The sequence below is a fragment of the Stegostoma tigrinum genome, chromosome 10, assembly GCF_030684315.1.
Source record: "Stegostoma tigrinum isolate sSteTig4 chromosome 10, sSteTig4.hap1, whole genome shotgun sequence".
Lineage (NCBI taxonomy): Eukaryota > Metazoa > Chordata > Chondrichthyes > Orectolobiformes > Stegostomatidae > Stegostoma > Stegostoma tigrinum.
Genome location: NC_081363.1, coordinates 59981081 through 60003199, shown reverse-complemented (window position 1 = coordinate 60003199; position 22119 = coordinate 59981081). Strand labels below are relative to the sequence as shown.

At 41.1% G+C, this 22119-nt stretch overlaps 1 protein-coding gene across 5 annotated transcripts in view; it reads left to right on the top strand.

Annotated features, from left to right (window-relative positions):
• The window catches only part of LOC125455634 (neuronal PAS domain-containing protein 3), a 1150912-nt gene that overhangs the window by 222949 nt on the left and 905844 nt on the right, over positions 1 to 22119 (top strand). The window lies entirely within an intron of this gene.

Sequence of the window (22119 nt, the reverse complement as noted above, 5' to 3'; positions counted from 1 at the left end):
AATAGGTTATGAATCATATTTTGTAACTGCTTTGACTTTGCAATATTTCACGCATAGAGTTTGGGTACCACCTGCTGTTGGCACCATGGGTGAGCTCCATTTGCTGCAACTCCCTTTGGTTATATGGTCTTTGAGCATGTATTCAATCTCATTTTGAACCTGTAGCAACTTTAGAAGGCTAAGTATATAAGGATATTACTTAACTGCATTTCCTATATCTACACCATATGTAATTAATTTATTATTTCCCAGCTCATTCTCACAAATCTTCCCATGTGATTATAATAACTCTTTTAGGTCATTTCAATTTTCCTTTGAAAAGTAACTCAATAATTTATCCCAATTTTTGAGAATTCTTCATCGCCCAATTTGATTTGAGGAATGTCTGTTTCAGAATCAGCTGAACATGGTTCTTCACTTTATGTTGTAATCAATAATGTATTCTCCTTTTGCTTTCCTTTCCTATCAAAGTACCTTTTGAGCATATTGACATAACATACGCTATTCAACTTCATTCTATTTGGTGTTCTTATCAAATAATTCCCCTCACTCAATTTCCTTTCAGTTTGATCAGGTCCATTAAACCTTGCTTTTAAACATTCAACTACCATTGGGTAACATTAACATTTTATCTCTATTAGCAAAATTATGAATATTTGATCTCTTCCTGTTTTACCACACACTGTGTTACTTTTAAATGCTGTCTAGCCAACCCAGCTGCTCTATTTAATGTTTTCCTAAAATTTGTCACATAGTCTGAACTCTTACTCACCAATTGCTTCTTAATTAATTTCAGTGGTCCTCTTACCTCATGCCCAAAAACTAATTCAAATGGATTGAATTTGGTAGATTCATTTGGTGTATCCCTAATTGAAAAAGTATAAGTGGAATTCGTTGATCCCAATCTTCTGGATAGCCTTGACTATAAGCACTCAACATGTTCTTTAAAGTTTGATGCCATCGCTCTAATGTTCATTATAATTCTTGAATGTATGCAGTGGATTTAAATGGTTTTATTCCTAAGCTATTAATACTTCCTTGAATAATTTTGATGTAAAATATTACCCTTGATTTGAATGTATTTCTGTAGGTAGTTGGCATCTGGCAAAAAAAAATTGAACAACTCTTCTAAAATCCGTTGAGCCTTGATACTGCGTAATGGAATGGCCTCTGGAAGTCTAGTAGACACATTCGTTATGGTCAACAAATACCGATTCCCATGCAACCAGTTAAGACTCTTGTAAAAGAGGTGGCACAGTGGCTCAGTACTGCTGCTTCACAGCACCAGGGCTCTGCGTTCAATTTCACCTTTGGGCAACTGTCTGTGTGGAGTTTGCACATTTTCCCCATGTCTGCACGGGATTCCCCTGGGTGCTCCAGTTTTCTCCCTCGGTCCAAAGATGTGCAGGCTGAGTGGATTGGCCAGGCTAAATTTCCCATAGTGTTCAGAGATGTGTAGATTAGCTGGGTTATAGGGGGTTGGGACTGGGTGGGATGCTTTGAGTGTTGGTGTGGACTTGTTGGGCCGAAGGGCCTGTTTCCACACTGTATGGTCTATGAAAAGTTTCCCCAAATATGAGAATAGGTATTAGAGGTGCTGGTTTTATCACTGACTGAAGTTTTCCAATTACCTGACATTTATGACACATCTGGCGAATGTTAACCACGTCCTTGTGCAGTCTAGGGCAATAAAAACATTTCTGTATTTTGGTTTGAGTTTTCCTTCTACCTAAGTGACCTCCTACTGGTCATTGATGTACTACCCGCAACACCCCCTTTATATAACATACTGGTCATATAACTTGATGAACTTCGGCCCATTTTTCATCTGCCTGAATATGTGATAGCCTCCATTTCCTCATCAGTACTTTCTTTTTAAGACCACAACATTCCGGGATACGTTCAGATTCTTCTTCTGTGTATGGTTTTTTATTACAATGCTTTGTCTTTTCATCTTTCTGTTGTAATTCAGTTAATTTCGCTGAACTAAAAATCTCTATTTTGTACTCCACGTGTTCTTTTTCTCAATCATTTGATCAAATGTAGTTTTTGAAAATTGAACTTCAACTTCCTTATATTTATGCCTTGATTTTCCCTCCTGCTTCACCCTGTAACCCTGTGATCTTGTTACCATATAGTCAGAAAAAATCCCAAAATATACTTCCTGTATTACCTCGGTTGCCTGATTTCCCACTGACTTTTCAATAACAGTATGCATCACTCCTACCTGTAATCCAGCTATATCATTACCAAGGTTAAATTGTATTTCTGGAAGTGAGAATTTCTCTGTTATTCCTATCACTACTTCACCCCTTGCTCCCATATCTCTTAAAATTTTAATTTCTTTACATGTTCCTTCTAGCAAACACGAGTAAAATTTATCCACACAAGTAAATTCTTTAAACAGATCTGGCATTTTCTTCTCAACCAACCTCTGACCAGGCTGTGCATTGTTTTACGCTTTTTAGCTGTCATCATTTTTTCCTTTACCACTTCAACAAAACTCACTGGCTTATCCTATTTTCCCACTGTCCTCCCAGTGCTTTTATTTTAAACCATTGACACTGTGACTTCATGTGGCCTATTTATTGTAGTAAAAGCATCTGATCCTTTCTACTTCTCTTCCCCCCTCATGGGTTTCCTTTTAACCATGTGGTCAACCTTCTTTACAATCTTCAATGAGATCTTCTTTCCCTTACCGCCTCAGGATTTCTCTTTACCCCAATTTTCATTCCTCATATGTTGAAATTGATGTTGGAAGCCAAGCTTTAATTTATGAACCAACTTGTAACTATCTGCTAATCTTGCAGTCTTGACTCTCTGCTGCTCCACATGACCTCTCACTGCTTCTGGAAGTGAATTTTTGAACTCATCCAAAATAGTCGTCTCTCTTAGAACATTGTAGGTTTGATCTCTTTTCAGTGCCCTTATCCACCGATCAAAGTTACTGTGTTTGAGCCTTACAAACTGTAAGTACGTTTGACAGGGTTCCTTCCTTGGATCCTAAAATTTTTTCTCTAAGTTGCTGGCACTAGTTCATATGAATTTATAATGTATTTTTTCACCTCATTATACTTCCCAGGTACCTCTTCTGACAGAGATACAAATACTTCACTAGCTTCACCTACCAATTTTGTTTGAATCGATAATACCCACATTGTTACTGGCCATTTCATTTACTTAGCCCCTTCCTCAATTAAGATGAAAAAGGCTTCTACATCCTTCTTATCAAACTTAGGCAATGCTTGGACATATTTGAACATAGCCCCACCAGGCCTTTACCTACAATGAGATCGCATTACCACTACTCCTACCTTTCCTGTGTACCTCTGCCATTTGAAGTCAACTTTCAGTTTTTAGTTCCAACCTCTGGCATTTGAAAACTTACCTTCCTTTCTTCTACTTGGGCTTTCCTTTCCTTTCCTGCATTTCCCCTGCATTTAATCACTATTCAAACTGTTTCATTTCCTTTCCTTTGCTGCACTTCCCCTGTGTTTAATCATGATTCAAACTGTTTCATTTCCTTTCCTTTTCTGCATTTCCCTGCGTTTAATCGCTATTCAAACTGTTTCATTTCCTTTTCATGTTCACATTGCTTCATTTTCAACTGAATTTTAGCAATTTTCACTGGTTATAAGACCATAAGACATGGGACCAGAAATGAGGCCATTCGGCCCATTGAGTCTGTTCCGCCATTCAATCATGGCTGAAAAGTTCCTCAACACCATTCTCCCGCTTTATCCCCGTACCCCACAATCCCCTTGATAAACAAGAACCTACCTATCTCTGTCTTAAATATATACAATGACCTGGCTTCCACCGCCTTCTGTGCCAGTGAATTCCATAGATTCAGCACTCTCTGGCTGAAGAAGTTTCTCCTTATTTCTGTTCTGAAAGGTCTTCCCTTTACTCTAAGGCTCTGTTCTCGGCTCCTACCAATGGAAACATTTTCCTAATATCCACTCTGTCCAGGCCATTCAGTATTTTGTAAATTTCAATTAGATCCCCCCTCATTTTTTTAAACTCCATTGAGTATTGTCCTAGAGTCCTCAAGCATTCCTCATATGTTATGGTTCTAATTACATTCCTGGCAATTCTAAACATAGAGCTATCGCTGCAATTATTTCCCGTTTTTGTACTTACAAGGGGAACCCCAACTCTAGCTCTTAGTGACTCAAGGAGCTATTAACACACCGTACTTAAACCAACCAAATGCAACACCTGAAATAAAGAACACCAACATGCACCACTCACTGCCTTTGAGTCCAATAATCCTAAACCCAATTTGGAATTAGAGATTTTGATCCTGATAAGAGCCCCCAGATGGACCAGACCAAACCCCACAAATTTATTAAGAAGATAGTCCAGTCCCTACATTTTTCCTATTTTGGAGGTAAGTGTAAGGCCTTACATGGATGCGGTTTGATTGGTCAAATTGCCAGGCTTGAAACAAAACAGACTTCATTCATCCACTATAATTGAAGTACAGACAAAATAAAAATAAAAGAAACAAATTGACTAAACTGTAACTCAATTAAAATGCTTAATAAAATTTTATATATATATAAACTACTTCTAATTTACTGTTCCAGTGTAGTAACATCCCATAAACTCATCCTTGTCAAAGGCAAATTCAGTAAAATAGATTGTCTCACAAGCAATTATAGCAGCAGGAGAAGAACCCCAGCCTTTAGGTGTGACAGAGAGAAGAATTAGTGCTTCCATATCCAGCTTCAATATACCAGCAACTGCTACTAAAACTAAAAAAAATCCTGGTTCTGTCGGAGCTTGACTCCACCCATTCAGGCTGCTTCCAGTGTTCCAACTTTAAAGAAAAAAACATAAGGCCTAACAAGCTGTTTGCTTTATCAGCTTCAGAGAAGGCTGCTTAGCACTTCTGCCTCAACCTTTTTTCATAAAAGCACCAGGACAGACTATAATTTTTAGAGCCACAGTATCATCACCCATTTAAATCCTTTCTTAAATAAGGAGACCAAAATTGCTCACTGTATTTGAGATGTGGTCTCACTGATGTTCTGTATAACTGAAGCCTAATATCCTTACTTTTGTGTATAACTCCTCCTGTAATAAAGGATGTCACCCCATTAGCTTTTTTGACGAGGTGCTGTACTATGTGTGTTTTAGCCAGACACCTGAATTCCTCCACCGATCAGAATCCTTCAGTCGTTCTTAACTAATACTCTAATTTTTATTCTTCCTGCTAAAGTGAACAACTTCACTGTTTCCCACACTGTAACCATCTATTAGATTTTTGCCCACTCACTCAACCTCATAATACTGTTATCTCATGACAAGAATTAATCAAGGGAATTTTCTCTGTAGTATGAATTTGCCTTTAACATGGTATTCTGCAATGCAAATATTATCCCCGGTGAAAGAAGAAACCTGGTATTGATATCATGATATTGAATCATCCAGCAGCCATTTATTACACCTAAGCTATTCCTGCTTTGAGAGATTTGTTATGATTCTCATCAACTTCAGCCTACCAAATTGCCTTGATCCATTGCAGTTCACCTACCAACACAACAAAGTCCACAGCGGACACCATTTCCCTAGTCCAAGACTTATCCTTGAAAAGCCTGGAAAACAAGGATTCCTTCATCACGTTCCTACTTATTGATTACAGTTCAACACCATAATTTCAAACAAACTCATATCTAAACTCTGAAACCTAACTATTGGTTTACCCCTCAGTAATTGGATCCTCAACTTCCTGATCCATAGACTACAATCAATAAGGATAGGTACAACACATCCTCCACCATAATCGTTAACATCAATGACACCCAAGCCTGCATACTCAGCCCCCTACCATACTCTTTATACAATCATGACTGTGTGGCCAAATTCTGCCCCAACTCCATTTAAAAAATTGCTGATGATACCACAATTGTAGGTCAGACCTCAAACAATGAGACAGAATACAGAAAAGAAATTGAGTGCTTAGCAGCACAGCGTAAAGACAACAATCTCTCCATCAATGTCTGTAAATTGAGGGAGCTGGTCATTGACTTCAGGAAGTGAAGTGGAGGGCGCATCTCTGTCTGCTCAAAAGTTCTGAGGTGGAGATGGTTGGGAGCATCAAGTTTCTGGGAGTGCTGATCACCAGCAGTCTGCCCTGGTCTACCCATGATGATGCAAATGGTCAAGAAAGCAGAACAACATCTCTACTTTCTTAGGAGGCTAAGGAAATTCAGCATGCCCACAAGGGCTCTGATCAATTTTTGTAGATGCCATAGAAAGCTCCTATCTTGAATAATTATAGTGTGCTGTGGCAACTGTTTCTCCCCAGACTGCAAGAAGCTGCAGAGACTAGTGAACACAGCCCCCAGTCCTTCATGCAAACCAGCCTTCCACCCACTGACTCCATCTATACATCCCTTGCATCCCGGTTATACTTTTCCAACCTGTTCCATCAGCAGAAGATATAAAAGTTTGAGTACATATGCAAACAGATTCTAGAACAACTTCTGTCCCAATATTATCATACTTTTGAAAGGACCTCTCAAATGCTAATTCTGATCTCTCTCTCTGCATCTTTTCCATGGCTGCAACACTGTTTACTGCACTCTGTTCTCCTGCCCTTGATGCACTTTGTATGGTGTGATCTGCCTCTACAGCATGCAGTACAACACTAAATCTTGGTACGAAAACAAAGTTGCTGGAAAAGCTCAGTAGGTCTGGCAGCATCGATGGAAGAGAAAATGGAGTTAATGTTTTGGTCTAGTGACCTTCCCTCAGAACTGAGGAAGAGTCACCTGACCTAAAACGTTAATTCTGTTTTCTCCTCTACAGATGCTGCCAGATCTTCTGAGCTTTTCCAGCAACTTTGTTTTTGTTCCTGATTTACAGCATCTGCAGTTCTTTTGATTTTTATTTACTATATCTTGGTACATGTGACAACAATAAATTAATCAACCAATGCATGTAAAGAGACTATCATCATCATTCTCTCCTCATGTAGCCTCTAACATATTTCCAAAAGTATTTCCGCCAGTAGCATAAGTTAATTAGTTCAAATTTACAATGGTTCTTTTCACATTTTTTGTGTCACTATCAGATCAATCCATGTGCTGAAGTCACTGATGTGGAACAATTCGATATTCCACTGAAATTAATACTGACACCCAAGTTACTTAGCATATTCAATGCAGGATACTTACTATTAATAGCATGAAACCAATTACAGAAGTTGAACATTTAACTGAGTCAAGCTTTGTCCAACTCATTTGGACAAAATTTTACCTATTGCACTCGCTTCAATGATGTTCACATTTCTTTCAGTCTGGGTGCAATTTTTTTTAAAAAACAAGTTTTCTCTTTCTCAAATTTAACCACAGTAAGATCTTGCTCAAAAGGAAGGGAGTTTCTGTCAATAGCAAACTATAATTATCCAATCATATTTAATGTCAGTTTTAAAAATCTTATGAATTATTTACAATTAAAGTGATGACTGTATTTAATTTGATCTATTCCACAGAAGCTTAACAGTGACAGGGTGATAACTGAAACTGTCTTAGTCTAATATATAACCTGACTTATGGAGTTTTTCTGCAAAGTTAAGCATTGTTGGGTAGTTTCTCAAAAAAAGCCTGTACTTTTATGCAATAATATGTCTCAGGATATTTCAAAGTGCCTCGCAACAAACAAATTACATTTGAAGTGCAGCCTATAGATGTTCTTTTCAACCTGCTCAGATACGTTTTGGCACACTTCTGGAGCAGATTGAACTTGAACCTGGACCTCTGCTCCAGAGGTGGAGTTGGTGTTAGGCTACAAATCACTGTGCCACATGAGCTGTCAAAATGATGAACACCATTCACTTATTAACAAATAAGAACAACACACATTGTTCTCATATCAAGATACGAAGGTAACCTTGAAAGTTGTAGCCTGTATTGTTATGTAGACAACACAAGAGTCAATTTTACACACAGTCAATTTTACACACAGAACTTGAAATAGATAACTTCCTTTCTGAGCTCTGAGCATTCCAGCCAGAGGTGTTTACAGGACATCATGTTAAAGAGGCAACTAAGACTATCGGAACAGGTATTTTTTCTCCCGGATCCACCTCCACTTCCCACCAGAGTAGCATTAGAATGCACACCACCAAATAGGGAAAGAGAATGGTGCCAGCCAAATAAAAGCAGGTGAATTGCATTTAAAGAGGACTATCAAGAACAGATGCAAGCTGTGTTGGAGCAAAAGAGATTATGATTAGATGCAGCGATCGTGGCAGAGTTTTGCTATCTTTATTTCACACAGGACCAGATGAACTAAGTTTTGTTTTACAAGTACAGGTACACTCTTTCAAAAACAGATATCTGAAAACCAGATTGTTTGAAAGGTTGTTATTTTGAAAGTGTGCACCTGTACTTGTAAAACAAAATTTAGTTCACCTAGTTTTGCTGTTTGTATGCCAGTCTATACTTGTGCTGTGACAAACCTGAAACCTGTTGAAATTCAGCAAAATCCAAAAACTAGCATGATCTCAGTTCTAAAATGTGAGGCTGGACGAACACAGCAGGCCAAGCAGCATCTCAGGAGCACAAAAGCTGACGTTTCGGGCCTAGACCCTTCATCAGAGAGGGGGATGGGGGGAGGGAACTGGAATAAATAGGGAGAGAGGGGGAGGCGGACCGAAGATGGAGAGTAAAGAAGATAGGTGGAGAGAGTGTAGGTGGGGAGGTAGGGAGGGGATAGGTCAGTCCAGGGAAGACGGACAGGTCAAGGAGGTGGGATGAGGTTAGTAGGTAGCGGGGGGTGCGGCTTGGGGTGGGAGGAAGGGATGGGTGAGAGGAAGAACCGGTTAGGGAGGCAGAGACAGGTTGGACTGGTTTTGGGATGCAATGGGTGGGGGGGAAGAGCTGGGCTGGTTGTGTGGTGCAGTGGGGGGAGGGGACGAACTGGGCTGGTTGAGGGATGCAGTCGGGGAAGGGGAGATTTTGAAACTGGTGAAGTCCACATTGATACCATATGGCTGCAGGGTTCCCAGGCGGAATATGAGTTGCTGTTCCTGCAACCTTCGGGTGGCATCATTGTGGCAGTGCAGGAGGCCCATGATGGACATGTCATCAAGAGAATGGGAGGGGGAGTTGAAATGGTTTGCGACTGGGAGGTGCAGTTGTTTTTTGCGAACTGAGCGGAGGTGTTCTGCAAAGCGGTCCCCAAGCCTCCGCTTGGTTTCCCCAATGTAGAGGAAGCCGCACCGGGTACAGTGGATGCAGTATACCACATTGGCAGATGTGCAGGTGAACCTCTGCTTGATGTGGAATGTCATCTTGGGGCCTGGGATGGGGGTGAGGGAGGAGGTGTGGGGACAAGTGTAGCATTTCCTGCGGTTGCAGGGGAAGGTGCCGGGTGTGGTGGGGTTGGAGGGCAGTGTGGAGCGAACAAGGGAGTCACGGAGAGAGTGGTCTCTCCGGAAAGCAGACAGGGGAGGGGATGGAAAAATGTCTTGGGTGGTGGGGTCGGATTGTAAATGGCGGAAGTGTCGGAGGATAATGCGTTGTATCCGGAGGTTGGTAGGGTGGTGTGTGAGAACGAGGGGGATCCTCTTGGGGCAGTTGTGGCGGGGGCGGGGTGTGAGGGATGTGTCGCGGGAAATGCGGGAGACGCGGTCAAGGGCGTTCTCGATCACCGTGGGGGGAAAGTTGCGGTCCTTAAAGAACTTGGACATCTGGGATGTGCGGGAGTGGAATGTCTTGTCGTGGGAGCAGATGCGGCGGAGGCGGAGGAATTGGGAATAGGGGATGGAATTTTTGCAGGAGGGTGGGTGGGAGGAGGTGTATTCTAGGTAGCTGTGGGAGTCGGTGGGCCCACCGACTCCCACAGCTACCTAGAATAAGCCCACCGACTCCCACAGCTACCTAGAATAAGCCCACCGACTCCCACAGCTACCTAGAATAAGCCCACCGACTCCCACAGCTACCTAGAATACACCTCCTCCCACCCACCCTCCTGCAAAAATTCCATCCCCTATTCCCAATTCCTCCGCCTCCGCCGCATCTGCTCCCACGACAAGACATTCCACTCCCGCACATCCCAGATGTCCAAGTTCTTTAAGGACCGCAACTTTCCCCCCACGGTGATCGAGAACGCCCTTGACCGCGTCTCCTGCATTTCCCGCGACACATCCCTCACACCCCGCCCCCGCCACAACCGCCCCAAGAGGATCCACCTCGTTCTCACACACCACCCTACCAACCTCCGGATACAACGCATTATCCTCCGACACTTCTGCCATTTACAATCCGACCCCACCACCCAAGACATTTTTCCATCCCCTCCCCTGTCTGCTTTCCGGAGAGACCACTCTCTCCGTGACTCCCTTGTTCGCTCCACACTGCCCTCCAACCCCACCACACCCGGCACCTTCCCCTGCAACCGCAGGAAATGCTACACTTGTCCCCACACCTCCTCCCTCACCCCCATCCCAGGCCCCAAGATGACATTCCACATCAAGCAGAGGTTCACCTGCACATCTGCCAATGTGGTATACTGCATCCACTGTACCCGGTGCGGCTTCCTCTACATTGGGGAAACCAAGCGGAGGCTTGGGGACCGCTTTGCAGAACACCTCCGCTCAGTTCGCAAAAAACAACTGCACCTCCCAGTCGCAAACCATTTCAACTCCCCCTCCCATTCTCTTGATGACATGTCCATCATGGGCCTCCTGCACTGCCACAATGATGCCACCCGAAGGTTGCAGGAACAGCAACTCATATTCCGCCTGGGAACCCTGCAGCCATATGGTATCAATGTGGACTTCACCAGTTTCAAAATCTCCCCTTCCCCGACTGCATCCCTCAACCAGCCCAGTTCATCCCCTCCCCCCACTGCACCACACAACCAGCCCAGCTCTTCCCCCCCACCCATTGCATCCCAAAACCAGTCCAACCTGTCTCTGCCTCCCTAACCGGTTCTTCCTCTCACCCATCCCTTCCTCCCACCCCAAGCCGCACCCCCCGCTACCTACTAACCTCATCCCACCTCCTTGACCTGTCCGTCTTCCCTGGACTGACCTATCCCCTCCCTACCTCCCCACCTACACTCTCTCCACCTATCTTCTTTACTCTCCATCTTCGGTCCGCCTCCCCCTCTCTCCCTATTTATTCCAGTTCCCTCCCCCCATCCCCCTCTCTGATGAAGGGTCTAGGCCCGAAACGTCAGCTTTTGTGCTCCTGAGATGCTGCTTGGCCTGCTGTGTTCGTCCAGCCTCACATTTTATTATCTTGGAATCTCCAGCATCTGCAGTTCCCATCATCTATGATCTCAGTTCTGATGCTGTTGGTTTTGAGAAAGTCTACCTGTCTGTAGTAAGAATTATTTTAACAGAAAAAATCATCTATTACTCACTCACTCTAATGTTAGAGTGCATGGTTAATCTTAATTCATTTCAAGCACATGCTCCTTGTTTTGCCATGATGATAACATACTAGCTGGTGTGGCAACAAATAATTCAACGAGAGGGGATTTAGGGTAGGAGGGTGGAGGTGTCATTTGGATATTCCTAAAAATGGATGCAGAGAGGATGACATATGATTAATAAAACCGAAAGAACTGCGGATGCTGTGAATCAGGAACAAAAACAAAGTTGCTGGAAAATCTCAGCAGGTCTGGCAGCATCTGTGAAGTAGAAAACAGAGTTAACTTATGAGGAAAGGTCACCAGACCTGAAACATTAACTCTGTTTTTCTCCTTCGCAGATGCTGCTAGACCTGCTGAGCTTTTCCAGCAACTTCTGTTTTTGTTCCTGACATATGATCAACCTGCACTTGCTTCTTACAATGCACGGCTCATACCAATGATTGCAGTTTATTTACGTGATAGTAGCCTGTGGCCTGCATTGTGCTGTGAATGCCTGCATACCTGAACATGATTGCATTGCTGGACCTGAAAAGCTGCCAGGCTTCTAATCGACTGGAAGCACTTTGGAGCTGCAGCCCTCAGCTCCAGAAGCACAGGAATTCAAATGACAGGCTTGATTGAAATTTAATCCTGTTGGGGATACCAAAAATAGTTGGGACAGGGTTGCATTCACTTCTGAACTATTGGCCAGAAGTCACCATGCAATGAAATTCAGCCTTATGAAGACAGTGGTGTCAGGGATCCATCACAGTCAATGCCAGTACTGTAGCTCGGAGGAATCAAATGAAATGTCACAAGTTTAGTCAGATCAGCAAATGGTTAAGGTCAGTCAATACATGTTGAAATGCCATTGTTTAAAAAAAGAGCAACTAACTTAATTCGCAGATCAATTAATTATCATTTTTCCTTTTTCTCATCTTCCTGCAATCTACGCCAGCAATCCATACTTTGTGTTCTCCTCATATATTTAGCACTGTTGCCCTACTCAAACCCACATAGCATATCTTGCACACATAGCCAACCATTAATCCATGACAGATCCATTATCCAAAAACATTTGCACACACTGATCGGCACATGCTTTCCTTTTGGGCAACAAGTAGTACTCAAATGCAGGCAGCAACATTCTATAACAGTCAAGCATGACTTATTTCCTTCAACTTTAGAGGAAGTGGATTCTTTGGAAGGGACTTGATTGAAATGGGGCTGAAGCCATCAAAGGTGATGCTCATGCTGCTGTGTTTCTTCAACTCATCAAGTAGGCAATGGCTAGTATTATGGTATTATCGCTAGTCTATTCATCCCGAAACTTAGCTAATGTTCTGGAGACCTGGGTTCTGCTACGGTGGGATTTGAATTCAATAAAGAAATTAAAGATCGCATGATGACTACAAAACCATTGTTGATTGTTGGAAAAACTCATCTTGTTCACTAATGTCCTTTTGGGAAGGAAATCTGCGGTCCTTACCTGGTCTGGCCTAAATCAGACTCCAGACCCACAACAATGTGGTTGACCCTTAAATGCGCTCTGAGCAATTCGGGATAGGCAATAGATACTGGCCCAACCAGAGATGCCCACATCCTGTGAGTGAATAAACCCACCCTGTCCCTCACACAATCTGGAAATATCTCTGGCACCTGCTGATGATTTTGGCATGCATCTTCTTTGTTCTTCTAGCACTAACCTCTGTAAGCAGAAACCTTGTACTTATAACAAAATATTGTGAATTTCTCAGGAAAGACAAGAAAAAAAAGGCTATTTAAATGGTGAGAGATTATAAAGCTCTGAAATGCAGCGGGATCCGAGTGTCTTAGTGCATGGATCACAAAATGTTAGGATGTAGACCTGGCAAATACCTAGGGAAGCCAATAGATATTCATTGTGAGGATAATTGAATATAAAAAGAAGGAAGTTACACTTCAATTAAAAACAGAGTATTGATGAATTCACATCTCAAGAACAGAGTAGAGTAACAATTTTCTTAGTTAAGGAGGGATGTATATTTGAAAAGAATGTAATTAAATCTGAACTTAAGGTCTTAAATCTAAGCAAGGCCAATTTGTAAGGTATGAGGAAGGTATTAGCTATGGTGGATTGGAAAAATACATTAATAGGCTAGATAGTAGATGGGCAATGTATTTGAATAATTAATGCTTGTGTTCACCATGCCCAGACCTTGGGATTTATACACAGATAAGAAAAAAAAACACTGTTCTACTAAATATCGTAAATGAATTGCAAGCATCACTTGAAGAAAAATATCGTTGATGGTGGGTGGCCAAATCAGCTTGTTACATTACCAGTATGCCATCACTTCCTCCATTGAATCCGGTTGGAAAATCTCACGCTATTATATGAAAACAATGTGAGCCTAAAACATGAATTCCATCTGTGATGATACTATAGTTTTAAGAGGTGTATTTTGTCCTATTTTTCTTTTGAGAAGAGGTTTTCAGCCAGAGGTGTCAAACGGTCTTTTTGAAGCCAATAAAGTAAGCAACTTATGAGGCCCTGAGTTTTTTTAAAATTAGATCAGTAGAAGCAACATGAATGGGTGGTGTTAGGCTCCCACAGAATGAGGGCTTTGGTTTAGTTTCCAGTTGTTGGAGTTTAAAGTTGGTTAAGGAAAATACATCTCTTCCTGCCACAGCAAAAAGCTTCAGTTCTTTCTCTCTGACAGAATTTTTTTTAGATTTATTTATGAAAAGTGTACTTGTTACATGTAATTGTTGCCAATATGATGAAAAGTGGTTTTATTATGTCACCAGTATTAGGTGCCATCTTAAAAAAAACTCAGAAAATAAGTGGAGACCAAGAATATAAAGGTAAAAAATTAAAGAAATAGAGTTAAACTTTCAACATTACAGACCTTCCTAAGTGATTTAGTCATGGGCATGGATCCAGTATCATATCCTCCAGCACTGAGTCCAACCCCAGCACAAAGCAGTCAGCTATCCTTGAGTCCTTTCTTTATGCCATCCCTGCTGGAACTGTGCCACTATTCTTAAGTGCAATCTTGCTTCCACTGATATCTTTTGCCGCCATGAGTCCTGCAGCCACCACTGAAGTGCCAGGTCCCAAACTGTGCCCAAACATGATGCTGGATCCACCATGCTGATGCTGCCAGGCCTTGCACTATGCCAAAACGCACCTATTCTGCTGCAGGCGCCACCCAGCACACAAACCTGCTTCCAATGCACTGGACACCACTGCCACCCAAGCTCCCCAGGAGAAGTTATGTTAAAAAAAAGAAAAAGCAGACAAAGCGGACAAGCCCTGAGCTCCTTACTTGCTTACTCCACAGCCATCTTGATTAGCATTCTTTTCTCCTTGGTGGGAGGAACATCATGTTTGGAACAGCTGAAGTTTAATAGTTAGAAAATCTATTATTCTATTAAATTTTCAATAGAGTTAAAGTTATGCCAATTCTTCTTATGTGTTTTGCTGAAAGCCAAGAAGTGTGACCAATCAAATTACATCTGAAACACAGCACCTTACACTTGTCTTTTTATAACACAAAAGTTAGGGTCTATGCTATCTCCTTGATATATTTGAAGGGGGTTCCATCTCGTCCATGATGAACTGGATGCTCTTGTTAGGATCACAATCTCAAATTGCAGTTTAGATTGAGGATTACCGGACTCAAAGACAGTGAGTAGTGAGTGTTGGTGTACTTTTTTTTCAGGTGTGACTGTCACTTCGTTTAAACGGTATGCCTCATGTAATAATGACTGTTTCAGCCACAAAGAATTTCCTGGGGATGGAAGAATTCACTTCGGGTAGAGTACAGTTTTTGACTTAGACTGCACAGTGATGTGGTTGAATTTTCCCAAATGTATCACACATGTCATGTAAGAGGAAACCTCAGACAATGATAAAACCAGCACTGTTAATATCTATTCCTGATAATGAGGAACCTTTCACAAGAGTCTGAATTTATTGACAAGATCTCTCTCTAAAATAAAATGTGGGCGTCAAGTTTGGTTGACCATAATGGACGTGTCTACGAGATTTACGGAGGCCATTCCATTATGTGTATCCATATTATGGCTCAAAGGAGTGTAGAAGAGTTACGGAATGTTTTATTAGATTTGGACTACCCACAGGTATACACTCAGATCAAGGGTTAACTTTTACATCAAAATTATTCAGGGAAGTTCAGATAGCTCAGGAACAAAATAATTTAAATCAACTGCATACCATTCACAATTACAAAACATTAAAACAGTGACATCAAATTTTAAGGACCATGTGAGGGCTTATAGTCAAGACTATCCAGAGGATTGGGATAATGGAATTCCATTTATATGTGTTGCATTTAGGGTGACACCTAATTAATCAACTAATTCAGTTCATTTTAATTAGTTTTTGGATATAAGGAGAGAGGATCACTGAAATTAATTAAGAAAAAGCTGTTAGGTCAGAGTTTGGAGACCACATTTTTGGACTATATGTCAGATTTTATGGAAAGATTAAAGAGAATGGGTGAGTTATACAACATTTGAAAATAGCACAGCATGTGCTGAAACAGGAATTAGACAAGAAATCAAACTTTCATAGTTTCACTAAAGGAGATAAAGTGTTAGTATTGCTACCAGTGGTAACTGAATCTTTAAAGACAAGATGTAATGGGCCTTATCAAATCAAAAAGAATTTGAATGATGTGAATGAACACCAGATAGAAAGAAATCATACAGTGCGACATGTGAATATTCTTAAACTGTATTTTGATAGGGAAGGAAAGCAAAAGCAGAATGTGTTACTTGTGACAACACGGAATGAAAAACTAAATCCAGATTATTCTGAATTTGATATTCTTGAAATTAAATTGGACAATGAGAAAGTTCTTAAAAATTGAATAAATTATTGAGTTACCTTTCAGAGGAAAATCGTAATGACTTGGAAGAGTTCTTACAGTCACGTGGAGAGATCTGGATATAGGTTGGGAAGTATTAATATGATTATGCATGATGTAGATACAATAAATGCTGTTCCAGTTAAGCAACATCCTTAGAGACATAACTGTCTAAAATTGACACAGGTTCAAAAAGAGGTTGAAAGCATGCTCAAAGACAATATAATTAAAGTGAGTTGCAGCAGATGGAGCTCACCTATAATGATGGCACTGAAAACAGAGGGTACCCAGGACCTAATTGTTGCAAAGTCAAGGCACCTACAAAATCTGATTCATATTCCATTCCATTGCTGGAAGACTGCATTAAGAAGGTGGGACAAGCAATATATATTTTGAAGCTGGACCTACTCAAAGGATACTAGCAGTAATCTTTATCTGGGTTTTTGTGACACCAAATGGACTTTACCAGTTTAAAGTTATACAATTTAGTATGAAATATGCACCAGTTGCATTTTAAAGCAATAAAGTCATTTTGGGATTACCCAGTTGTGTGTTGTACATCAACGATCATAGATGATCTGTTGATTTTTAGTCAGACTTAGAAGAAACATTTGCAGCATCTTTCAAATTGTTCGATGGTGTTTAGAAGGCAGTCTTGGTGTTACACCTGGGTAAACATGTGTTCAAAAAAGTCCAAGTCATGTTCCTGGGACAAGTCATGGAACATGGAAAGATGGCCCCACGTCATATGGACCAGATCAGATGCCATCAAAATATTTTAAGCAGGCAGCTTAGACCTTACTTCTTATTTTTAAAGACACATGTTCCGGATGCAAGTGATAATGGGAACTGCAGATGCTGGAGAATCCAAGATAACAAAGTGTGAAGCTGGATGAACACAGCAGGCCAAGTAGCATCTCAGGAGCACAAAAGCTGACGTTTCGGGCCTAGACCTTTCATAAGTCATGTTCCATGACTTGTCCCAGGAACATGACTTGGACTTTTTTGAACACATGTTTAGCCAGGTGTAACACCAAGACTGCCTTCATAAGGGTCTAGACCCGAAACATCAGCTTTTGTGTTCCTGAGATGCTGCTTGGCCTGCTGTGTTCATCCAGCTTCACACTTTGTTCCAGATGCAATGTGGCTGATCAAGCTACTTGACATTGAGCAAGACAAAGTTTATATAAACACTAGTTAAAATAGAACCAAAGAAAGAGGAATTTAGAATAACATGAATTTACTAGAAAACTTAACAGAATAATCAATGCAGTAACTATTCCAAATTAACTGTTCCAATACGGTAACATCCCTTGAACATGCTCTTTGGCAAAAAGGAAAGTTCAGGCACAGATTCTCACATGCAGTTCTCCCAGCCAGGACGGAAAATAAACCAAGAAAACATTCAGAGAGAGTAGCAGCCAAACAAATCCAAGGTCTCCCAGGCTGTTTACTCTAATTGCTCTGGTAGTCTGCTTCTTACCTTTGTGTTACAATCTGTCTTCAAAATAAAAACCAGGATAAAATAACTTCTTAAAGTCATAGTATCATCATACATGGGATGTAAAAACAAAGGTTATTGGAGTTTTCCAGGCCACCAATAAAGTGCGAAGCACTACGCTTCCTAGAACTGAATAGTTTTTATCAGAAATGTGTACCAAATTTTAGCAACAAGGTTGCTCCACTGACTGACTTGTTGAAGAAGTGCAGAAAATTTCAGTGAATGGAGTAACGTCAGAAGGTATTTGACAGTCTGAAAGCACTCTCCATTGTTACACAAAGCAGCTCAATGTGGTGATTAATGATGTGGGTGTTGATACTATACTCTTGCAAGAAGACGAGAAGATAGAAAGACCTATTGGATATTTATCCAGAATCTTGAATATTCTACAAAAGGAATATACCATGATTGAGAAGGAGACCTTGAGTTTGGTGTTGGCGATGCTACATTTCAATATCTGTGTTGCCAGTAATTTGTCTGCGGCAATTGTATATATTGATCATATCCCCTTAATGTTTTTAGAAAAATTCAAAAATTAAAAATATCAGACTATTTAGATGGAGCTTACTGTGACAGTAATTTAAGTTGGAAATTTTAAATGCAGCAGGACAAGAGAATAACAATGCCAATGCATTGTCATGACTTTGAGGAAGGTGTTTGGTGGTGGGGAGAACAATTTGAATAGACTGTAGTATTGAATGACAAGAAACATACAAACAGTATAATGTGTATATATTGTCGTGTACTAATCGTGCAAGACTAAATGTTTTCAAAAATGAAACTTTCTTTGCATGGCTATGGTTCTCTTATTTTAAAAGGGGAGTTTTGACCACACCATGGCTTTAGGAGGTGTATTTTGTCCTGGCTTTTTTTAAAGAGAGATTTTGAGCCAAATGTGCCGAGCTATTTCTTCAAAGCCAATAAAGTAAACAGCACGTGAGGCCTTGTTTCTTTTTCTTAAAAGCTAGAACATTAGAAGCAATATGAATAGGTTGAGTCAGGCACTCTCAGAACCAGGGTTTTAGTTTAGCTTTTGTAAGTTTCGTTTCCACATGGTCTGATCAACTTCTTTACTTATGATTCATTTTGCACTAATAATGAGAGGTGGTTTATTATCATTGAAACACAAGATATATATATATACAGCATCACAAAAAATAGTCTTTCCTCTACTATCCAAGTAACCTTACAGTTCTGAAATGTCTATGCCCACACACTAGTTTAAAATCTGCTTTGGGAGCACAGTTTGTCAGAATGTGTATACTACCCTGATTACAGCTAGTTGAGTTGTAGTTAAGGCTGTTCTTCCTGCTCCCATCCTACTTCTGACGTTCTCAGGAGCATGTGTAAGACCCTTCTGATTTGAGTGGATACTTTTAACTAGTTGTACGGGACATTTCTGAGTACAGTGCCTTAACAGTAGTTTAATGTAACAATGTAATTAACATAATTTACATTGAGTTTCTGAGTTAGGAAGAGTGTTGTAAAAGACACTTTTGGATGTTGTAATTTTCCCTATTGATTAAGCTGACTCTAGCAGCTGAGCTATCTCAAAAACAGTCCTAATGAAACTCTCTTCAATTTTTCCACCTGAAACCATGCAGCATTGTCTCATCAACAACACATTCAGTTGTCAGTCAAGGTAAATGACTTGCATATCTTCCTGGCATGATTCAATTTTATAGTGAGTTCTGTAATCCTCCTGACTTAATGTCTCAGGTCCTCTGTCTCATTAACATCTATGCAGTGGGCCAGCATTACTTACAACGTCCCAGAAGAACTGTTTTTTTTTGTAATTGAAAGGGACATTCCATGACCTACACTTCCAGTTGTTGTAGTTGTGAAGTTGGTTATGGAAGCTGCCATACATCTGTCCTTGAATTTGAGGACACTATATCAAAATTGAGAATGCCCTTTAAGTTGTAAAATATTTTTGGAAATCTGCATTGACCACTGTACCATTACACATTGGCTGTGCTTACACCTGCATTTCGTTTTGCAGTATATTTCAGCCTGAACTTGTGTGATGAGATTTAACTACTTCATAGTTTTGTGGTCAGCAAGAGTATGCCATTGTTTTAAATTCACTCTTGGGACGTGGGCATCATTGGCCGGGCCAGCATTTATTGCCTGTCCTAGTTAACTTCCTTCAAAACGCAGTGGTGTGCTGCCTTCTTGAACTACTACAGTTCACGTGCTGCAGGTTGACCCACAATGCTGTAGGGAGGAAATGCTGGTATTTGACTCAGTGACAGTGAAGGAATGATGATATATTTCCAAGTAAGTAATGGTGAGAGGCTTGTTAGAAATTTACAGTGGTGGTGTCCCCATGTATCCTTTCCTTTTCCTTCTAGGTGCAGTCTAAGGATCTTTGGTAAATTTCTGAAGCACATCTTGTAACTAGTACAATACTGCTGCTGAGCATTAATGGTGGGAAAGGAATTGGGAACTTGTTAATGTGGTGCTGACTAAGTAGGCTGCTTTGTCCTGGATGCTGTCAAGCTTCTTGAAAGTTGCTGGAGCTGTACTCATCCAGGCAATTGGGGTATACCATTCGACTCTTGACTTTTAGATGATGGACAGGCTTTGAGGAGTCAGGAGGTAAGTTACTTGCTGCAGTATACCGAGCCTCTGATTACTCTTGTAGCCTCATGTGTTTATGTGGTGAATCCTGTTGAGTTTCTGGTCAATGATAACCCCTAGTATGTTGATAGTGGGGGATTCAGTGATGGTAATGCCATTGAATATCATGGTGGCAGTGTTTAGATTAACTCTAGTGGAAATGGCCATTGCCTGCCATTTGTAATTTGCAAATGTTACTTGCCACTTGTCAGCTCAAGCCTGGATGTTGTCCAGATCTCGATAAAATTGAACACGGACTGCTTCAGTATCTGAGGAACCATGAATGATGCTAAACATTTTGCAAACATCAGCAAACATCCACACTGCTAGCCTTGTGATTGGAGAAGGTTATTGATGAAGCAGCTGAAGATGGTTGGACCTAGGTGTCAGTACTGAGGAACTGATACAGAGATATCCCAGAGCTGAGATGACTGACCTTCAACAACCACCAAGTGCTAGATATGACTCCCAGAAGTGGAGAGTTTCCCCCTAATACCCATTGACTCAGACCCATTGATACCACACTCAGTCGAATGTGACCTTGATATCAAATACCGTCACTCTCACCTCAACTCTGGAATTCAGCTCTTTTATCCATGTTTGAACCAAAGCTGTAATGAGGTCAGGAGCTGAGTGACCCTAGTGGAACCCAAACTGGACATCACTGAGCAGACTATTGCTGAGCAGGTGCTGCTCGATAGCACTGTTGATGACACCTTCCATCTTTTCACTGATGATTGAGAGTAAACTGATGGGGTTATAATCGGCTGGATTGAATTTATCCTTCTTTCTGTGCATAGGACATATCTGGGCAATTTTTCACATTAATGGAAAGATGCCAATGTTGTAACTGTACTGGAAGAACTTGGTTAGTGAGCAGAAAGTTCTTGAGCACATGTCTTCAGTACTATTGCCATAACCTTGGCAGTATCCAGTGCCAAGAATGGCTGAAGACTGGTATCTGCATTCTGGGAACCACTGGAACAGGCCGGAATGGATCATCCACTTGGCTGTTTTGATTAAAGATTGCAGCAAATGTTTCAGCTATATCTTTTGCACTATGTGTTGAGCTCTTCCATCATTGAGATTGGAGATATTTATGGAGCCTCATCCTTGAATGAGTTGTTTAATTATTCACCACAATTCATAGCTGGATGTGGCAGGACTATAGATCTTAAGTTTGGTCCATTGGTTGTGGGATCGCTGAGCTCTGACTATCAATGGTGGCTAACGCTGTTTTGTCATGCAAATAGTCTTGTTCAGGAGATTCCCCAGGTGGACACCTGTTTTATTTTTAGGTATGCCAGGTGTTGGTCCTGGCATGCCGTTCTGCACTCAGTTGAACCAGGGTTGATCCCCTAGCTTCATGGTAATCATTAAGTGGATGATCTGCCAGGCTACGAGGTCGCAGACTGTGCTGGAGTATAGTTTTGCTGCTTTTGATGGCCTCATGGATGCTCAGTCTTGAATTTCAAGATCTGTTCGAAGTCTGTTGTATTTAGCACGGTGATAGTGCCACACAACACGATGGAGGGTGTTTTCAGTGTGAAGGTGGGACTTTGTCTCCACAAACACTGTGTGTTAGTCATTCCTACCAATGTTTTCGTGGACAGATGCATCTGCAATCAGCATTTAGTAAGAATGAGGTCGAATATGTTCTATCCTCTTGTTGGTTCCCTCATACTTGCTGCAGACCTGGTTTTGCATGCTGTGTCCTTTAGGACCCAATGAGCTCAATAATGG